Raw genomic sequence first — 21,306 nt, 5'->3', positions numbered from 1 at the left:
TCGGACAGAAAGACTAAAGGAGTGGGTGTGTTTTTCTCCCGCAAAACCCAATTCTCACTGGTATCAGAATTTAAAGACCCCGATGGTAAATTCATACTCGTGAAAGGCCTCATTGATAACCAGCTTTACTCCCTAATCTCATACTACACCTAATCAAGGCCAATCAAAATTTTTTCAGTCCCTCTTTCACACCCTAGCTCCAATGCTTGAAGGCCTGGTCCTTTATGGCAGAGACGCTAACATTGCGTTCAATGCAGGAAAGGATAAGTCCCGTCCCCCAGGTAAGGATGGTGTCCGTCCCACCAGAGTCTTAATGTAGCCAGACAGATTTACCATCAGGGTTTGGTTGACGCCTGGAGGGAAATGAACCCTGGGACTCGGGATTATACACACTATTCCAGCCCCCACAATACTTTTGCCAGAATAGATCACTTTTTCATTCTGCAAAATCATACCCTGCTGGTCCACAAAGCAATCATTAAGGACTCTGCCTGGTTGGACCACTCTTTCCTCCTCCTGATAATAAACAAACCGACGGCACATCAACAAGGGTTCAATTGGTGATTAAACGGCTCACTCCTTAACAATCCCTCCCACATCAGTGAGATTGAAAAAGACATTCAGGAATATTTCTTACTCAATGATATTGATAACATCTCTCCCAGCATTTTGTGGGCGGCACACAAAACCTCCATACGGGGTAAACTGATCCAAATGTCCGCTAGGATACGCAAAGCCTGCAAACTAGATATAGACAGACTGGTAAGGGAATTCTCGTATTTAAGCAAACAACATAAACGCAACCCCACCCCTGGATCGGCAGCTAGGCTCTTAAGATCTTAATTTGGCCCTCACTGCTATACCCAAAAAAAGCTTGCGATGGGATGGTGGGATGTTTTATCATCAAAAAGACAAGTTGGGAGCTATGTTGGCACATAGGCTAACTCCTAAGATAAGGTCGCGCGCCTTACCTAAGATAAAATTGAGCAATGGATCCCTATCACAAAATCCCCAGAAAATCATGGAAGCTTTTCATGATTTCTACCGTTCTTTGTACAGTAAAAATAGGAAAGAACCCTCGCCCAGCCTGATTGATTCCTTTCTCAGCTCACTGAAGATCCCCAAGCTCCCGGAACACCACAGGGACAGCTTAGAGATCCCCATCTCAGCAGAGGAAGTCTCTCAGGTCATTTAGAACCTTAAAAATGACTCGGCCCAGGTGCATGTGCGGTAGCTTCCAAGATGGCCACGTAAGCCGGGAGCTCCACACTGCCTCAGCCATCCAGGGACCCTAAACCCGGATCGGTTCCAGCGGGACCTCCACTAACAGCGGGATCAGATCGGGGAACACCCCAGGAGCATTTACATGCCGGGCAGCACAGCTAGGAGGGACCTTGGGCTGCAATTTTCCGCCGAAAGCAAACGGGCCAAATCCAAGATGGCGGCCACTACTCAGCCATGAGACCAGCTTCCAGGAGGACAGCAAGAACACAGGCAAGTCCTGACCCCAGCTACACTTGCCTACACCCCTCTGGCTTCCACCAGCATCCATCACATTACCTCCCCTTCTCCTGCCTCAACAGAATCGCTAAATGAGCGATCATTGGACACATACAGGCTCTCCCCCATGGGAGAAACCCCTGCCCGCATGGACAATATCACTACCCCAGGATGCCCAGAGATGGACACCCCCCTGAACGCAGGAGACCTGTACCTCAAACTGTCTGAGCTGCTTGAGAGGGGTCTCACTCATACTGCCAACAAAATCACCAGTGACATCCGTTCCGACTTCCAAAACCTGGGTTCCAGAATGGAAGCGATTGAACACAAGCTCGACATAACAGTGTCCAGGGCCAACCAAAACACCGACCATATACAAATCATACAGGAGCAATTAGACACTTGCCAGGATCGACGATCTTGAAAATCGTTCAAGGAGGGACAATTTTAGAATCAGAGGTCTGCCAGAGTCCATCACGGACATCCCCAAGACAGTCCAGGAGCTCATCAAAATCCTCATCCCGTCCATAGCTCCACATAAACTTGAGCTAGACAGAGCACACAGATCTCTGGGACCACTTAGGAAAGATCGAGCTCCCCAGGGATGTAGTGGTCAAGCCTCACTATTACGGGGTAAAAGAGGACATAATGAAAACCTCACACAAGCAAACACACATCTCCTTTCAGGGAAATGACATTCAGATTTTTGCAGACATCTCTCCCATCACCATCCAACGTCGCAGATCCCTCAAACCGTTACTATTGATTCTCTCGCAAAAGGAAATCAAGTACTGGTGGGGCTTCCCCTTTGCCTTAAAATTTGCTTTTAAAGTAAAAACCCATTCCTTCACCAGCTTTCCAGAGGGTGAACGGGTGCTTCTTCAATTGACTCTTATCTCCCAAAACTCCGCGATGGATACCACAAACCTACAATCAGGATGAGCCAAACGGCCCACACCCACGAGCCCAATCTCCCCCTTGTGGAAAACCACAAAAAACAGGAGAGTGTGGGAACCCATGCCTACCTGAACAAAACAAGGGGCTTTTCTCATTGCATCTTGCTACAGCTCGGCATTGCCTAGCTACTTGTACCGGGACCTACCTACCGGATTTGGTTGTACCCCAGAGACAACTCTGGCTCTCCACTCCAAACTTTTTTACTGACTCCTTCTTCAGCCCAGAACTGTCAGCTCGAGTCTTCTTTCTGGATCTCCCGTTTGTCCTCAACAAACTGGGGACCATTGGAAAGAACGCTTTCTAACCACACTCAACAGTAACACGCTCCAGAGGAAGTGTGGGAAGACGCTAAACTTGCCCAATCCTCCACAAACTGTTTAGAGGGTCTCTCCCTTTAAGGCTCCTCAACGTTATTCAGTTTTCGGCTCATGAGGACTCAGGCCACCCCTAAATCTACAGTTCCTCTTAATACCCAAAATGGCTTAACGGCCTAGTTCTATGTTTAATCGCTGGTTGCGATCCTTAATCCAGTTAACGTTACAATTTTCAAATTTATTATGTGTTCTTTTTTTTTTCATGTGATAACTTGCTTTCTTTTCAGGGTTGCCTTAGGCTGAGGCAGCAGTCGTGCGCCTCCACCCATCGTTCGACTATGGATTATCCATACCTGAAGGATGGGACCCAGGCCCAACTTGAGGGCTAGGTTTGTTCACCAGATGATGGTAGGGAGAGATATTTTACTCTCCCCTATCACCTTAGGCCCTTTACGGGCTCTCTCTCTCTCTATGCCTTTTTCTACTACCTCTTTCTCTCACTAACCTCTCTTTCACTCTTGCCAGTGCACGGACGTCACCACGCTTGTTGGTTTCTCCAGGTTCCACGCTCCACCCACAGCAGCATCCAGACCCTCCCTTGACTCCACTGATGAAGGTAAGTGCTGCCTGTACTGATGTCGACCTTTGTTCCGCTTGCCATGCCTCATAGTCCCACACCTACCCCTGTATTCAGAGTAGTCTCTCACAATGTTCAGATCCTAAACTCAGTGTTCAAGAGAAAGAAAGTGCTCCAAACTTACCACTCATAAAAAAGTGGATGTGGTAATGCTTCAGGAGACGCACTTCCCAAGACGGTACATCCCCTCCTTCCTCCACGCTCAATTCCCACAATTCTATTTAGCAAATGCAGTCCAAGGGTGTAGCTATTCTATTCGCAAAGAAATGCAAATTCTCAGTGCAGCAGGAGTATAGAGACCCAGATGGCAGATACATCCTAATTAAGGGATTTATCGAGGATCATCTCTATTAATTCGTCTCTTACTACACCCCCAACAAGGGCAAGGTTAAATTTTTCCGGACAATGTTCCAAGCACTAGGGCCAAAGCTAGAAGGGACTGTTATCTTTGGAGGAGACTCCAACACAGCCTTCGATCAGTCAATGGATAAGTCGAAACCCCCAGCCTCACAACTAACTCGCCCCACCAGGAATAGCTCTAGCATTGCTAAGCTTATTTATCAACAAGGCCTAGCAGATATATGGAGGGAACTTAATCCGACAAAATGTGACTATACACACTACTCGAACCCCCATCAAGTCTACTCCAGGATAGACCACATATTCATCTCCACTAAACACACCCCCTTTGTCAGTAAAGCCCACATTACTGACTCAGCCCTTTCAGACCACTCCATGGTTCACATTGCCTTTCGAGGCCCCTCCACTAGACCAAATAGGACACACTGGACTGTCAATGAATCGCTACTTAATGACCCCATTGGAGCCACTGAAATTGAAAAAGCTTTAAAAGATTATTTTCTCCTTAATGATGTTGATGGCATCTCGGCCGAGACTCTATGGGCAGCACATAAAGTAACGATCCGAGGCAAGATCATTCAGATAGCTACTCAGCTCAAAGGAAAGATCCTCTGACATAATTAAATTGAAAAAGGAGTTTGCGATATTAAGCAAACGCCACAAGCAAGACCCCTCTACGGTCTCCATAGCGCAACTTGATTCTGCCCGCTTATCTTTAAACTTAGCGCTCACGGTCAGGGCCGAGAGAGCCATCCGCTGGAATGGAGTAAAATTCTATCAGCACAAAGACAAGATGAGCACTATGCTAGCCACCAAACTAACCCCTACCTTTCGGTCCCACACATTCCCAAAAATTAGATTGAAAGACGGTTCAACGACTCTAAACCCCCCAGCGTATTTTACAAACATTTGAATCGTTCTACTCCAAATTGAACCAGGGAGAGACCATCACTGATGAGTGCAAAATACGCTCCTTTTTAGATGATCTACCCATCCCCACATTGATAGATGAACATAGGGAAATCATGAACACTCCTATTTCAGCAGACGAAGTGCTCGATGTAATCAAGAACCTAAAAAGGGGATCAGCCCCTGGTCCCAATGGTTTTTCAGTTCCATACTATAAAACCTTTGCAGAACCCCTAGCCCCACGTCTAGCCAAATTCTTCAATACTAAAAGAAAGGGAGACCCGGTAGACCCTTACCTTAATGCGGCATTCATTTCATTAATTCCAAACCCGATAGAGATTTAGAACTGGAGGTGAACTATAGGCCCATATCATTGATCAACAATGACCTAAAAATACTGACCAAAAGTTTAGCAAACAGAATAGGATCCTTCATTAACCGCTATATACACAAAGACCAAGTGGGATTTATCCCAGGACGACAAGGCCAGATCAAGTGCGGCGGGCGATGGACGTAATCTCAGTCTTTCAATCGGGGTGGGACAGGGATCTCCCCCAGGAGGGGCTTTTACTGTCGTTGGACCTGCAGAAGGCCTTCGATTCTCTCTCTTGGCCATATCTGTTTGCAGTCCTTAAGCGTTGGGGCTTTGGAGAGAACTTTCTGGGAGTTCTGAGATCCTTGTACCACAACCCTGAGGCAAGGATTAGATTGCAGGGCTATTACTCGGACCTATCAAAATTTCTAAGGGCACCAGACAAGGTTGCCCTCTATCGCCCCTGATATTCGCCTTGGCAATAGAGACTCTAGCAATAGCAGTCAGGACTAATCCAAATATCAGGGGAGTCCAGTGTGGCCAAACCAACCACAAATGTGCACTATTCGCAGATGACATCCTATTATTTATCACCTCCCCAATCACCTCATTGCCCAACTTATGTAAATTATTAGATTCTTTCACTGCTGTCTCAGGTCTGCAGGTAAACCTGGCCAAATCCCAAGCTCTAAATGTCTCCCTACCCCGACCTGTTGTTGAGCATCTGAAACCTGCTTTCAAATTTAAATGGAGTGAATCTTCAATCCGTTATCTAGGTATAAATCTCACCCCCAAGATCCAACTACTATATCAGGCGAATTTCCCCCCCTATGTTTCACAAACTCGAATCTGACCTCAAAACCTGGTCCTCATTCCAACTATCGTGGCTTGGTAGAATCAATTCCATCAAGATGACCCTACTACCCAGGCTCCTCTACCTCTTCAGATCACTTCCCATAGCGATTAAAAGAGATCACCTCAGAGCATTCCAAAAGAAAATTATCAAATTCATTTGGGGGAAAAAGGGTCATAGGACTGCCCAACGCGTCCTATTCAGCCCCAAAACACAAGGGGGCCTTGGCCTACCCAACCTCTTATGGTATTATAAAGCAGCTAGATTAGCGCAGCTATCCATGGTGTACTCTAAATATGAGAAAACAGATTGGATTCAAATGGAAAGACAAGCGGTCCCAGAATATACCTTAGACTTATGTCGTGCCCCCGAAAAGCTAGACCTCCCATAATGTCTCCCACTCTCTCCCATTCACTAACGTTATGGGATGAACTATGCCAACTACCCTCCCTAACCTCTGATATCCTCCCTTTGGCGCACATATTCCGCAACCCAAAATTCCCTCCAGGCATGAACATCAAATCTTTCCAATGGTGGTTGGACAAGGGGATGTACCGTATTGGACACTACTTCTCGATGACAGGACCGCTGTCCCTGAAACACTGCATAAATAAACTTGATCTGCCAGTCTCAGAGAGATTCCGGTTTCATCAAATCTCTCACTCCCTCTCTTCCATCCGGAAGAACAAATCCCTACCCCTTGAATTCACAAACTATGAACGTTGGCGTGGACAGGCGGCGGAACAGAGGGGGGGATTTCAATAATATACGCAGCACTTTCCAAACTCTCTTCCAGGTTTCCATATATGGATGCATGGGAGAATGACCTACATGAGGCCTGGGACCTGGAGGAATGGCACCGAGCAACAGCGAGAGCTTTTAGAGGTATAATGAACGTCTCCCTTGTCAAAGCCAACTTAAAGGTAATCACCAGATGGTACCTGGTCCCTACCAGACTGGCCACTATGTTTCCCTCTGCCTCTCCATTGTGCTTTAGGGAATGTCATACCCTCAGGCCCATGATCCACGTATGGTGGGAATGCCCAAATATCAGAGGATTTTGGAACAGAGTGTTCAACCTCATCAGAAAAGTAACGGGAAACTCAGTTCCAAAATCAGCCCAAGTGGCCCTATTGAATTTCCCCATACCGCTGGTCTCCAAATACACCCAAAAATGAATTCTCTTTATCCTTTTGGGGGCAAAAATAACAATTGCAAAAGCATGGAAAAAACCTAAGGTCTCCTTCCGTGCAGCGAAAAATAAAATATCGTGGATCACGACCCAAGAAAAAATGGCTAGTTCCATTCTGGACACCACCAAATCATTCCAAGCAACATGGAAACCCTGTGCCAGATATGTAGGTATCCCACTCATCCCTGGAACCTAAATTATAAGTAATAAGAGCTATCACTGGACTCTGGCTTCACTCCCCCACTTCCTCTTACTTTCTCCTGTTTTTCCTCTCTCTTTCTTCAATGTGAAATAATTGATGACAAAAACCTCTTTTTATTTTAGTTGTCTTCTACCTGTCATTGACATCTAAATAGCAGACAGTGGAGGAGTGCCATGGATTATGTATCTAGAAAAACACTGCCGACATGGGATTGTTTCCTCCCTTGCTGTACTTCACTCTGTTAGACCACTTAGCATTCAAGGAAACCACTGTCATTACCAGGTTGCTTGAGTGGTTAACTCCACAGTAAGCTTCAGCCCTTAAATTATAAGCAATAAGAGCTATCACTGGACTCTGGCTTCACTCCCCCACTTCCTCTTCCCTTCTCCTGTTTCTCCTCTCTCTTTATTCAATGTGAAATGATTGATGACAAAAACCTCTTTTTATTTTAGTTGTCTTCTACCTGTCACTGACATCTAAATAGCAGACAGTGGAGGAGTGCCATGGATTATGTATCTAGAAAAACACTGCCGACATGGGATTGTTTCCTCCCTTGCTGTACTTCACTCTGTTAGACCACTTAGCATTCAAGGAAACCACTGTCATTACCAGGTTGCTTGAGTGGTTAACTCCACAGTAAGCTTCAGCCCTTTTATCCTTGGCTGCCATCTCATGACACAGTATGCACCCAGTTGGAGTGTCATGAGCGACAGTCCAACATAATGCCTTGTTAACAGTCGGGATATATCCCCCAGCTATTTCTGTTTATCCACATTTACCAGCTTGCAACAACATCGTACCAATACTTTATAGCGTGATATTTGTATAGTTGGACAACCAAAGTTATGAAGAGGATAATTTTTTTTGCCTTATGTATTGTGGATGTCATCTCATGTCATGCAATTTATTTTCAATAAACATTTTATAACTCAAAAAAAGAAAATGACTCAAAATGAAACATTTTGCCCCACTACTGTCCCCCTATCTGGCCGTTTTTTTAACCAGCATAGATCTGGTGCACAACTCGATAAGGCGCTAAATTCAGCCTTCATCACGGTTATACCAAAACCAGGCAAGGACACTAGTTGCACCGCTAATTATCGCCACATATCATTGATAAACAATGACCTAAAAATTCTAATGAAAATTCTAGCAGATAGAATATCTAACTTTATTAGCCTATATATTCATAAAGATCAGGTGGGCTTTATACCTGGGAGACAGGGTCCAGATCAGATCAGAAGAGCAATTGACATAGTTTCGCTACTGGGATCTGGCTGGGACAAGGGACCCCCAGAGCAGGGATTCTTGCGCTCACTGGATCTCATGAAGGCATTTGACTGTCTCTTGGACTTTCCTGTTTCCGATATTGCAAAAATCGGGTTTGGGTCATTCCTTTATGAATATAATAGGAGGACTCCAATACAGAAGCACAAATTAAACTGCAGGGTTATTACTCGCATCCTTTTTCAATTTTTAATGGTACAAGACAGGGTTGTCCCTTGTCCCCACTGATCTTTGCCGTGGTCATCAAGACCCTAGCTATCGCTATCCGGGACAATCCTGACATACATGGAGTGCGTTGTGGCCCACACACCCACAAGTGCGCTCTTTTTGCTGATGATGTGTTACTCTTTATCACCTCATCACTTACCTTATTACCAAATCTATGCAGGGTACTCGATGACTTTGGCAAAGTCTCTGGCCTCAAGGTTAACTACTCGAAATCAGTAGCACTAATCATCAACTTACCAGTAACCCTAGTAGCCCAGCTCAAAGACAACTTCCGGTTTGGATGGGGTGAGTCAATGATCCTCTATCTAGGGATCAACCTCACAGCATCAATAGACAAACTCTATACTGCTAATTTTCCCCCACTCTATCACAAACTTGGTGAGTATCTGTCAAGATGGGATAAGCTGGGGCTGTCCTGGCTAGGCAGAGTCAATTCAGTAAAAATTACCCTATTCCCACGCATCCTTTATCTATTTAGATCACTACCCATCCCCATCGCCAAGGATCACCTCCAGAAATTCCAATCTATAATTATATTTATATGGGGAGTGAAGGGGCATAGGAAAGCCAAAGGGACCCTTTTTTAGGAGCAGAGATCAGGGAGGTGTGGGCAGGGCTGGACTGGGACAAAAATGTGGCCCTGGATTTCATCCAGACCGGCCCACTTTAATTTTGCAAACACGCGCAAAACAGTATATAAACTATACGCAATTACGCAAAAAAAAATAAGTAAAAACATTCCACTATAAGTATAAATGGCTTTTTTTTCAGGGTCCCCAGAGAACCCCCCACTTACATCAGGGTTCCCAGAGAGCCCCCCTTTTACATCAGGGTCACCAGAGAGCCTCCGCCTTACTTTAGGGTCCCCAGAGAGCCCCCCCTTACATCTGGGTCCCCAGAGAGCCTCCCCCTTACATCAGGATCCCCAGAGAGCCCCCTCTTACATCTGGGTCCCCAGAGAGCCTTCCCCTTACATCAGGGTCCCCAGAGAGCCTCCCCCTTACATCAGGGTCCCCAGAGAGCCCCCTCTTACATCTGGGTCCACAGAGAGCCCTCCCCTTACATCAGGATCCCCAGAGAGAATCCCCCTTACATCAGGGTCCCCAGAGAGCCCCCCTTACATCAGGGTCCCCAGAGAGACACCCACTTACATCAGGGTCCCGGAGAGCCCCTCCTTACCTCAGGGTCCCCAGAGAGCCACTTCTTACATCAAGGTCACCAGAGAGAGGGCAGGCAGTGAGAGATTATGTAATCTCTCTGCTGCCCGTGGCTGCACAGTAAGGGCGGAACAGCGGTGATGCAGGGCGAGCGATGGGAGATGATGTCATCTCTCTGCTCTCTCGCCCGCCTGGCTCTCCCGTGCTGCCTGCCCGCTCGCTCTCCAGCTCTCCCATGCTGCCCGCTGCATGGCTGCAGAGTGGCCATGGCTTGGTGGTGGGCCGCGGCTCTGTGGTTGGGGACCCCTGGGACTAGGGCTATGGGACCCAGATTCGGGGCTATAGCCCCAAAAGCCACCACTAGTGACGCCACTGGCTGTCACTGAAACCGGCCCACTGAGCCATCGGCCCACCGGGAAACTCCCTGTAGTCCCGATGGCCAGTACATGCCTGGGTGTGGGTTTGCCTAACCTTCTCTGGTATCAGGCAGCACAACTCTCCCAACTCTCCACTGTTTACTCTAAAATTGCACACTCTGATTGGGTACACATGGAACGACAGGCTATCCCCCCAATATACTATGGACTATCTTCTCTGGTCCTAGACCTGCCATCATGGTTCCTACACTATCCCACTCCCTTGTTCTATGGGATTCTCTCAGAACCAATTCACGACTGATTTCGCACTGGCACCCTTTGTCACACATTTTCCGAAACCCTCTGTTTCCTCCTGGGATGGACATTAAAGCATTCCAGTGGTGGTTAGATAAGGGGTTGTATAGGAGAGGACATTTTGTTAACCCTGCGGGACCTCTCACTATGGCCCACAGCATTAGTAAACTCAACATGCCAAGAACGGAAACATTTCAATACCGACAAATAGTACACTTTCTCCAGTCCCTACAGTCCTCCAATCCGATCCCACTTTCGATCACGGACTATGAAAGGTGGTGTGGTCAGACTGTGGAGCAGAGTGGGGGAATTTCGGTGATTTACCGATCACTTGCTAGGGCTGAGACCAAGTCACTCTTTATGAGAGACTGGGAAAATGACTTGCAACACACTTGGAGCATTGAAGAATGGCATAGAGCTTCTACTGCAGTATCTAAGGGCATTCTAAACATAGCATTCATTGAAGCGAACCTGAAAGTCCTTATGAGGTGGTACATGGTCCCCCTAAAACTCCCCAAAATATATTCAAACGCCTCACCCTTGTGTTTTTGCAATTGCGAGCATGTTGGGTCAATGCTACACATATGGTGGGACGTCCCAAGATCAGGGGTCTATGGAATATGATATAAGATATATCATTAGGAATATTACGGGATTACCCATCCAAAAGTCTCCTCAACTAGCTCTCTTAAACTTTCCTTGCCCTAAAACCCCGAAACTAGTTTAACGACTTATTATGTTTATTTTCCTTGGGACCAAGCTAACAATAGCTCAGGCTTGGTCAAAAGAAAAATAACATGGATCATGGCCCAGGAGAAAACAGCATCCTTTTGGGCACTGCTGATAAACACGATGCTGTCTGGGATCCTTGGACCAGATACATATCTCTGCCACCTACCGCTTTCCTATCACCCAGGCCGTTGTAGATAAGCGAGCACCGCACCGTCTTACAATGTTTCACCCCTTCCTTCTCTATCCTCACTTTCTTTTTTCTTCTCTTTCTTTTCCTCTTCTCTACTTTTCATTATCACCCTACAGGTTCTTCTACTTGACTACTACCTGGAGTTGCTACTTCAGCCCTTTCCCGAATTACAGGAGAGAGGTTTTTTCTGCTTGTTACTAAAGCTAATTAGATGATACTTGGACCTTTAGTCCGAATCCTTCTCTCTATTGGACGTCCACATGTTACTATAGCTTTAATCTCTGATAGTCCATCCAACTGTTTAGGCACAGTCTTCATGCTAGACACTTCGAATTCGGTTCGCTCTCTTCCCTCTCTCCTATTTCAATGTTTTGCAGCATTTTTGTTACACTATATACCTATGTAATAGATGTTCGGCTTCGCCCGGGGGGGCGGACCTTTCCTTTCCGGCACAGCTAGATCCCGTGTGAGGTGCTGGGGAGGGTGATCCCCCCTACCCCCCCCACCCCCTTCCCTCAGTTATATAAGAACTGTCAGAGGCGATGAAGCGTCACACAGTGAGAGCCTCCCATGGAGGGGGATCGGTGGCGGATTTTTTTTTCTTTTTTGGTCTGTCGCGGCGTGAAAAAGAAGATGAATGGACATCGTGGGACATTTTTATTTTTTAATAAAGGACTTGTCCCCAAGCTGTGTCTTGTTGTTTTTAACATTTTGACGCTTTTTTTGTGAAATGGTAGGGGTACATTTGTACCCCGTTACCATTTCACACAGGGGGGAGGCCAGAATCTGGGGGTCCCCCTGTTAAAGGGGACTTCAGGATTCCGATAAGCCCCCAGCTTGCAGACCCCCACAACCACCAGGCAAGGGTTGTGGGGATGAGGCCCTTGTCCCCATCAACATGGGGACAAGGTGCTTTGGGGGGCTACCCCAAAGCACCCTCCCCATGTTGAGGGCATGTGGCCTGGTACGGTTCAGGAGGGGGGGCGCTCTCTCGTCCCCCCCTCTTTTCCTGCGGCCTGCCAGGTTGCTTGCTTGGATAAGGGTCTGGTATGGATTTTGGGGGGACCCCCCCCACAATTTTTTTTAAAATTTTGGTTCGGGGTTCCCCTTAGTATTCATACCAGACCCAAAGGGCCGCGATCAGTTTTAAATGACAATTTTTCCTTTAGAAATGTCATTTTGCTGTGGTACTGTTCTAAACACGGGAAATAATGTGCTACCTTACAGGCATACTATAGACACCCCGCAGGCACGATATTTAAAGGAATATTTCATTTTTATTGTTTCACTTTAAGCATTAAAAAAATCACTGCTACCTAAAAAACGGCCATTTTTAAAAAAATTTTTTGCATTGATACATGTACCCTGGGGCAGGACCCGGGTCCCCAAACACATTTTATGACAATAACTTACATATAAGCCTTTAAAATTAGCACTTTTGATTATTCATGTTTGTGTCCCATAGACTATAATGGTGTTCGTGTGTTCTGCCAAATTTTTCGTCTGTTCGGTATGTTCTGGTGCGAACCAAACTGGGGGGTGTTAGGCTCATCCCTAACGGTGATCAGCGATTTTTAGCGGGACTGCGACATTGCGGCGGACACTTTTTTGGGACCAGTAACATTTATACCGTGATCAATGCTATAAAAATGCACTGATTGCTGTATAAATGGCACTGGCAGGGAAGGGGTTAACACTAGTGGTGATCAAGGGGTTAAATGTGTTCCCTGGGAGGTTTTTCTAACTGTGGGGGGAGTATACTGACTGGAGGAGGAGAGAGATCGCTGTTCCTGATCCCTAGGAACAGATAATCTCTCTCTATTCCCCTGTCAGAATGGGGATCTGTTTGTTTACATTAACACATCCCTGTTCTGGCTCTCTGTGGAGCGATCATGGGTGACCAGCGGACATCATGGCCGTCGGTCACACACATCGGCTTCTGTGCTGTGCGCGCGTCCACTGTATCTATTGCATGAACCGACATACAGCTGTGGAGATTTGCGTAATAGAGCCAACCTGCCACAGTATAATGACGGCGGCTGGTCGGGAAGTGGTTAATCAGGGTTCCCAGAACCCCTGTTACTTCAGAGTCTGCAGAATTTCCACTTGCACTGTAAGGGCCCTTTTAAATGGGCGGATCAATCGGACCACTCATTGTTCTCTATAGGGAGGTGGATGTAAACAGACATGTGCCCATTTAAATCCGCCTGCATCTGATCAAGAGGGACAGGGATCCATTCACCATCTGTCTATCGGATTGGATGACAGTCAGACCACTCCATAGAGAACAGCGAACTGTGTCCGTGTCCGCTCTGCACAAGTGGAGCGGACACGGACCTGTCATCTGCCTGCTCAGGGCGGATCAGGAGAAGCAGATGACAGGAGGGGATCAGCGGATCAGGATCCAAAACTAAAAAAATGTTTTTGCCTTTAGTTATGCTTTATAATAAGACTTGTGTACCCTAATGACCTAGTGATAAAGACACGTCATGTAGGATATGGCTGACAGTGGTAAAGCCACTATCAGTTTTTTTTTCGTTCAACCCAGCGGGTTAAAAACAAATTGACAGCTCAGGTCGGAGCTGCTGTACTAACAATCTGATGTTAGTACAGCAATCTCCCCCTCTGCACTATTGTGTCATGACAGAGGGACCCTCCACCCCCACCACCACTCTAGTCAGCGCTCTCAGCCTAGGGTGACCATACATTAGCCTGCCACCAGATGCAGCTTGTCATTTGCCACCATCGCCTGCCACCAGATGCAGCTTGTCACTTGCCACTGTAGCCTGCCACCAAATGCAGCTTGTCACTTGCCATCGTCGCATGCCACCAGATGCGGCGTGTCACTTGCTGTCGTCGCCTGCCACCAGATGCAGCTTGTCACTTGCCACCCATAGCCACACTAAGTATATAGAAGGACATGTAAGTGAGTGGCACCATACTGGTAGCAGGTTTGTGCACTTAAGGTATTAGTAAGGCTAAATCTAACTATTGTTAAAAACGCTACCTCCCCCTTCCTACTGCTTATCCTTCATATCATGAATAAAAAGATCTGTACACTTACCTTTTTTTTTAAATCCGGGCTGGTCATAAGATTGAGCAGCTCTGCAGTTTTGACATCACCCATGGCCTAGCCATTGACATCACTCTTTCCTTTCCCATGCAGTAGTTGCTTACTGACAGAGAGAAGCCACATGAATGAACCAGACCAGATAAAAAAAATAGGTAAGTATACAGATCTTTTAATACAGGGTATGCCGGATTAGCAGGAGAATGGGGAGGGAGCATATTTAAGAATAGTTAGTTAGCCTTTTCTTCAGCTTTATATACTCAGAGATCCTTGGATAGGGATCCCAAAAACTAAGAGGCGACCGTTAGAAACATCCCCAGTGCCATGAATGGGGTGCCAGCTTGCAGCCATGGTTTAAGTGCAAGTTATCTGCCCTGGGTTTTAGTATAGGGGTCCCTTGTCCCTGAACACAATCACTAATACCATAAAATGATGACATCTCAATTTAAAATAATCTTTATTAAACAGAAACACTAATCTACTTTTATTTATATTCATATGCTTACCCACATTATTATTCTAAATATAAAGAGTTTCTAAAGGTAGACTTTTTTTTTACCTTAATGTATTTTTTTTTGAGCATAGAGAGAGAGGATGCCACAGGACAAGAAACTGGCAGTCATGTTCCCCCAGCTACAGCATACTGCCAAGTTTGCTCCAGTGACAAGGAGGGAGGGGATGATTGGGCACTGACTGTACTTGGGTGCCTGAGAGAAGAGAGGAGGAAGAGGCACAACTCCAACGAGGCAGAATGTCCTCTAGGGGGCAGCTTAAGGGCAGCCACCCTATTGCATCACACCGCAGCTCTGCAGGGGGAAAGGCGCTGCTGACTCCCCGCTTTTAAGAGTTCTTTGATGTGGGCCTTTTTCAACACGTGTGCAGCAGATCGCACCCTATGTCTGAAGTGGATCAAGCGTAGCCAGAACAGCAGCTGCTTGGGCACCACATGCTTGACCAGACATATGACGACCTGCCATGCAGTCTGTTGGCAACAGCACTTGAAAGACCCACATCATAGAAAAAGACGGACTTCTCCTTGCTCCTCATCTGGGATCTCCAACCCTACTATACCACCAGTCCTCTCAAAAACCTACACTGAGAGGAATGAAGGTATAGCAATAGGTGTCCCAAGTACTTGCAGCCAATCTGCTAGCAGTACACCACCAATTTATTTCAGCAGGCAAATTTCACTACCCCAGTTGCTGAACCGTAAAAATAAATTCGGTCCCAGCCATCCAGATGCTCAGTGTCTAAATGTTAGCTTGGCCAAATTGCTAGCACTGCAACTGCTGCCTTTTCAGCTGGTAGACTCTGCCCCCTTTCGTGAATTTGTGGAATATGCTGCACCTCAGTGACAGATTCCAAAACGCCATTTCTTTTCACGGAAGGCCATTCCAGCTCTCTACCGGCATGTGGAAGATAATGTTTTTGCCTCGGTGGACAGGGCGGTCAGCAGTAAGGTTCATATTACCGCTGACTCGTGGTCCTGCAGGCATGGGCAGGGACGTTACCTTTCCTTCACGTTGCACTGGGTAACTCTACTGGCAGCTGGGAAGGATGCAGGACAGGGTTCAGTGTTGTTGGAGCTTGTTCAGCCACTATGCCTCCAAATGCTAGTGGTGATTCTGCCACAGCTCTCTCCTCCACCCCCTCCTCTTCTTCTTCCTATATGGCCTCTTCTGCAGATTTGTCCTCTGAACCAGCAGTGCTCTGTAAGCGTTCAAGGGGCTACGCAAGCAGTCAGGCTAAAAGATGCCATGTGGTGCTTGAGTTGGTCTGCCTAGGGGACAGAAGCCACACTGGGGCAGAGATTCTGGCAGCTCTGCAGGGGCAGGCCCAGAGGTGGTTGACGACATGCCAGCTTCAGCCAGGAATGGTTGTATGCGACAATGGCACTAACCTCTCCGTGTGCCAAACATGTTCCATGTTTGGCACACGTCCTGAATTTGGTGGTGCAGTGGTTCTTGACCAGGTACCCAGGCTTACAAGATCTCCTGAGGCAGGCCAGAAAAGTCTGTGGTAATTTCCGCTGATCATACAATGCCAGTGCTCGGCTGGCTGATATTCAAAGGGAATGCAACCTGCCCACCAACCGCCTTATTTGTGACATGGAACTCAATGTTGGCAATGCTGCAGCAGCTGCACACACAGCATCAATGAGTATCCGTGCGAGTATGGCACCAGGACAGGGTCAGGGGAGCTTGGCTTCTTTTCACCACGCCAGTGGTACTGATCAAGGATGCATGCACTATCCTGTCACCATTTTTGAAGGCCATAGGGATGGTAAGCTGTGACAATGCATGCATCAATAACACTGTCCCTCTAGTCTTCCTGCTGGAGCACACGCTTCGTGAAATCATGGACAGGGCACTTGATGCAGAACAGTGGGAGGAAGAGGAGGACTTCCTTTGCACTCAAGGCCCCCTCTATCCAGATAGCATTCCTGTGGGTCTGCCAAACACACAGGACGAAGAGGAGGAGGAGGATTGTGTCAGCATGGATATAGAGGATAACACTCAGCAGCAGTCTTCAAGGAATGATTGTCAGTCCCCAGAATTCCAAGGAGTTGTAAGTGGCTGGGAGGAGGTATTTACGGATAATGTGATCCTTAGTGACCCAGAGGACTCAGAATTGAATGTCTCTGCAAACTTACGCTGCATGGCCTCCCTGATTCTTCAAAGCCTGCGAAAGGACCCTAGGATTCATGGTATCAAGAAGAGGGATCATTACTGGCTGGCAACCCTTCTTGATCCACATTACAAGGGTAAAGTTGCAGAACTCATCCTGCCTTCACAGAGGGAGCAAAGGATGAAAAATCTTCAAAAGGTCTTGAAGAAAGGTTTGTGTAATGCATTTCCAGACCCTGGGAGGTTACCATTTCCTGGTGCTGGACAATGTGTTGCTGAGGCTTCATTCAGTCAGAGGAAGACTGGTGGAGAAGGTGGCTGGCTGACCAATGCCTTTAACCACTTAAGGACTGAGCCTCTTTCTGAGATTAGGTGTTTACAAGTTAAAAACAGTTTTTTTTGCTAGCAAATTTCTTAGAACCCCCAAACATTATGTATTTTTTTCTAACACCCTAGAGAATAAAATGGCGGTTGTTGCAATAATTTCTGTCACACAGTATTTGCGCAGCAGTCTTACAACAGCACTTTTTTGGAAAAAAATAAGAAAACAGTAAAGTTAGTCCAATTTTTTATATTGTGAAAGATAATGTTACGCTGAGTAAATTGGTACCCAACATGTCACGTTTCAAAATTGCACCCGCTCGTGGAATGGCGAAAAACTTTACCCTTAAAAATCTCCATAGGCGACGTTTAAAAAATTCTACAGGTTGCATGTTTTGAGTTACAGAGGAGGTCTAGGGCTAGAATTATTGCTCTCACTCTACCGATCGCGTGTGTGGTTTGAACACCGTTTTCTTATGCGGGCGCTGCTCAGGTATGCGCTCGCTTCTGCACACGAGCTCAGCGGGATGGGGCGTGTTTAAAAATTTTAATATTTTACCTTTTATTTTTTATTTTTACACTGTTCTTTTTTTTTTTAAAAAGTGTCACTTTTATTCCTATTACAAGGAATTTTTCAAATGAGTCACTCAGTCAATTAACCCGACCTGCTTAGAGCCACCCGGAAACAATACTCAAGAATTCTGCAATGAATTATCAGATTACTTCATCGACAAAATCGACAACATCAGGAAATCAATTCATCAGAAAAGAACAACCAACCTCACTCAACCAAAGCAAAAAGAGGATATCAACACGAACATGACACAACCACCGAAATTTTCTTTGTCACCAATCACCACTGACATGACTATAAACATCATCAGAAGCCTTCAAGACAGCACATCACCAAACGACATAATTCCCACAAAACTCCTGAAAGAATGTTCCGACATCTTGGCCCCTACTCTTACACACCTCATAAATCAATCATTCAAAGAAGGGACTGTACCAACCTACCTCAAGCAAGGCATCGTCAAACCCCTGCTGAAGAAACCCAATCTCGACCCTAAGGACCCTAACTACCGCAGACCGATAACAAGCCTCAACACCATCTCCAAGATTATGGAGAAAGCAGTAGTACTGCAGCTACAACGCCACCTGGACACACACCAACTCCTGGACCCTCTGCAATCAGGCTTCCGCCGGGCCATGGCACAGAAACAGCACTCCTCAAAATATGGGACACCGCCCTTGAAGCAGCAGATGACGGAGAATCAAGTCTCCTGGTACTGTTAGACCTCAGCGCAGCATTTGATATAGTGGACACAATACTTTACTTGTCCGCCTCTCAGAAGTGGCAGGAGCTACAGGTCCTGCTCTAAAAAGGCTTCCATCCCTCCTAGAGAATCGCTCTCAGATAGTGAAACTAGGAACATTCACCTCGGAAACCCGGGCAATCTCCTGCGGACTTCCTCAGGGCTCACCCCTGTCACCAGTGCTATTTAACATCTGCATCCGCCCACTTCTCAATATCATCAGGAAAACGGACCTCTACTTCCACTCATACGCTGATGACACCCAACTCTACTTTCGCATCACCGGACAAAAAAAACATCATCGACAATTAGAGGAATGCCTCACTGTAATAGATGACTGGATGACCATCAGCTCCCTCAAACTTAACGGTTCAAAAACAGAACTTCTTCTCCTACACGCCAACAAAAATTCCAAAATTAAGACCCCGTGGACACCTCCCACCATCCTCGGACAGACCATCTCTCCAAGCATCAAAGCCAAGAGTCTCGGAGTCGTCTTTGACTCAGGAATGACAATGGATGCACAAATAGGATCAGTGGTGAGCGGATCCCACCATCTCTTCCGCCTCCTACGTAGACTCATCCCCTTTATGCCAGAAGAGGATAAAGCGGCAGTTGTGGGAACAATTATCAATTCCAGACTCGACTACGCAAATTTGCTCTACGTAGGACTACCCCAATATCAGCTTTCGCGCTTACAACTCATTCAAAACATGGCGGCAAGACTGTTAACAGGAAAAAAACCCTGGGAATCTATTTCACCATCCCTAAAGTGCCTACACTGGCTAACCCTAAAGAATCGGATCAAATTCAAGACCCTCTGCCTCACCCACAAATGCATAAAAGGAAACGCTCCACTATATCTCCAGGAGGAGATAAAACACTACACACCTAATCGCAGCCTTCGATCAGCTAACCAAAACCTCCTCATCATTCCCAAATACCGCTACAAAGCAAAGGGAGAACGAAGATTCGCAGTCCAAGGACCTCGACTATGGAATGCTCTTCCGACCCACATCCGCATGGAAGAAAACCATCAGGCCTTCAGGAAAAAACTAAAGACCTTCCTTTTCTAAGAAGCTGGCAACAGAGAACGCATTCTAGCGCCTTGAGGCGATTCAGTTCGCATTTGCAGCGCTCTACAAATCCTTCATTCATTCATTCATTCATTCAAGGAATGTAAACATCCCTTGTAATAGAAAAAAAGCATTACAGGACCTCTTAAATATGAGATCTGGGGTGATAAAGACCTCAGATCTCATATTTACACTAAAATGCAATGAAAAAAAATTAAATGTCATTTAAAAAAAAAAATGTCTCTTTAAGAGCTATGGGTGGAAGTGACGTTTTGACGTCGCTTCTGCCCTGCAATGGTATGGAGACGGGTGGGGGCCATCTTCCTCTCACTCGTCTCCATACCAAGCCAGGGAGAACAACCTGATCGCCTCCGCCACTGCCGACAGCTCTGGTAAGCAGTGGAGGGCAGCGGAGAGCGGCGGGAGGGGGGTGGCGCTCTCCCGCCGCCGATAAAAGTGATCTCGTGGCAAATCCGTAGCATAAACCACTTTTATCTGAAACTGGACCGCTCACTGAAGAAGAGGATACTGGGGTTATGGTAGCTAGCTGCTGCCATAACAACAATAGCCCTCTTCAAAGTGCCAACGTTTATCAGTGTGAGCGGGTCCGGAAGTGGTTAAACAATTTTTCAGTCCTCAGCGCCAAGGTCTGATCGATTCAAGCAACCATTGCCAGTGTCTGCATTATATGGTGCAGGAATATCTAGGGGCAAGAGTAGACTTGGAGACCTTTCCAACAGAACATCCGCTGGGTTACTGGGTCTTGAGGATGGACCACTGGCCAGAACTTGCTCAATATGTAATTGAGCTACTGTTCTGTCCTGCATCCAGCATGCTTTCTGAACGCACATTCAGTGCTGCTGGAGGGTTTGTAACGGATCAAAGAGTATGCCTGTCCACAGACTCCGTTAATAGGCTCACATTCATAAAAATGAATCAGGATCAGCAGCTATCAAGCACCTTCCTTGAAGACTGCCTATGCTGACTATCCTATTCCTCCTCAATCTTGATGATGCTAGCTTCCAACAATATTTTTGGTTTAGGGCACCACCACCACCACCCAAGGCCCAATTTTCTGCCCCTGTTTAACAGGGGAATGTAATTACAATTTTTGATATAATATTTCACAGCAGGGCCTGTTCCTGCACCCAACAAGAGTAATTGTTAGGGCTTACAGTGTTCTGGCACCACCAAAACCAAAGGCCCAATTTTTCTGAGAACAAACGAAAAAGCCTGGACGGCAGCACTCAGATACAACACCTTTATTCGATTAAAATCCAACGTACAGCAGTCAATCCATATGGTACAAAAGAGGGGGATGCAAGCAGCTTACATGGTTCAAACCTGGATCTGGTGCTTAATCATAGCTAGTGTTCTGACAAAACGAATGTGAA

Source organism: Aquarana catesbeiana, linkage group LG01, assembly GCF_042186555.1.
Source record: "Aquarana catesbeiana isolate 2022-GZ linkage group LG01, ASM4218655v1, whole genome shotgun sequence".
Lineage (NCBI taxonomy): Eukaryota > Metazoa > Chordata > Amphibia > Anura > Ranidae > Aquarana > Aquarana catesbeiana.
This window is presented reverse-complemented; position numbering follows the sequence as displayed.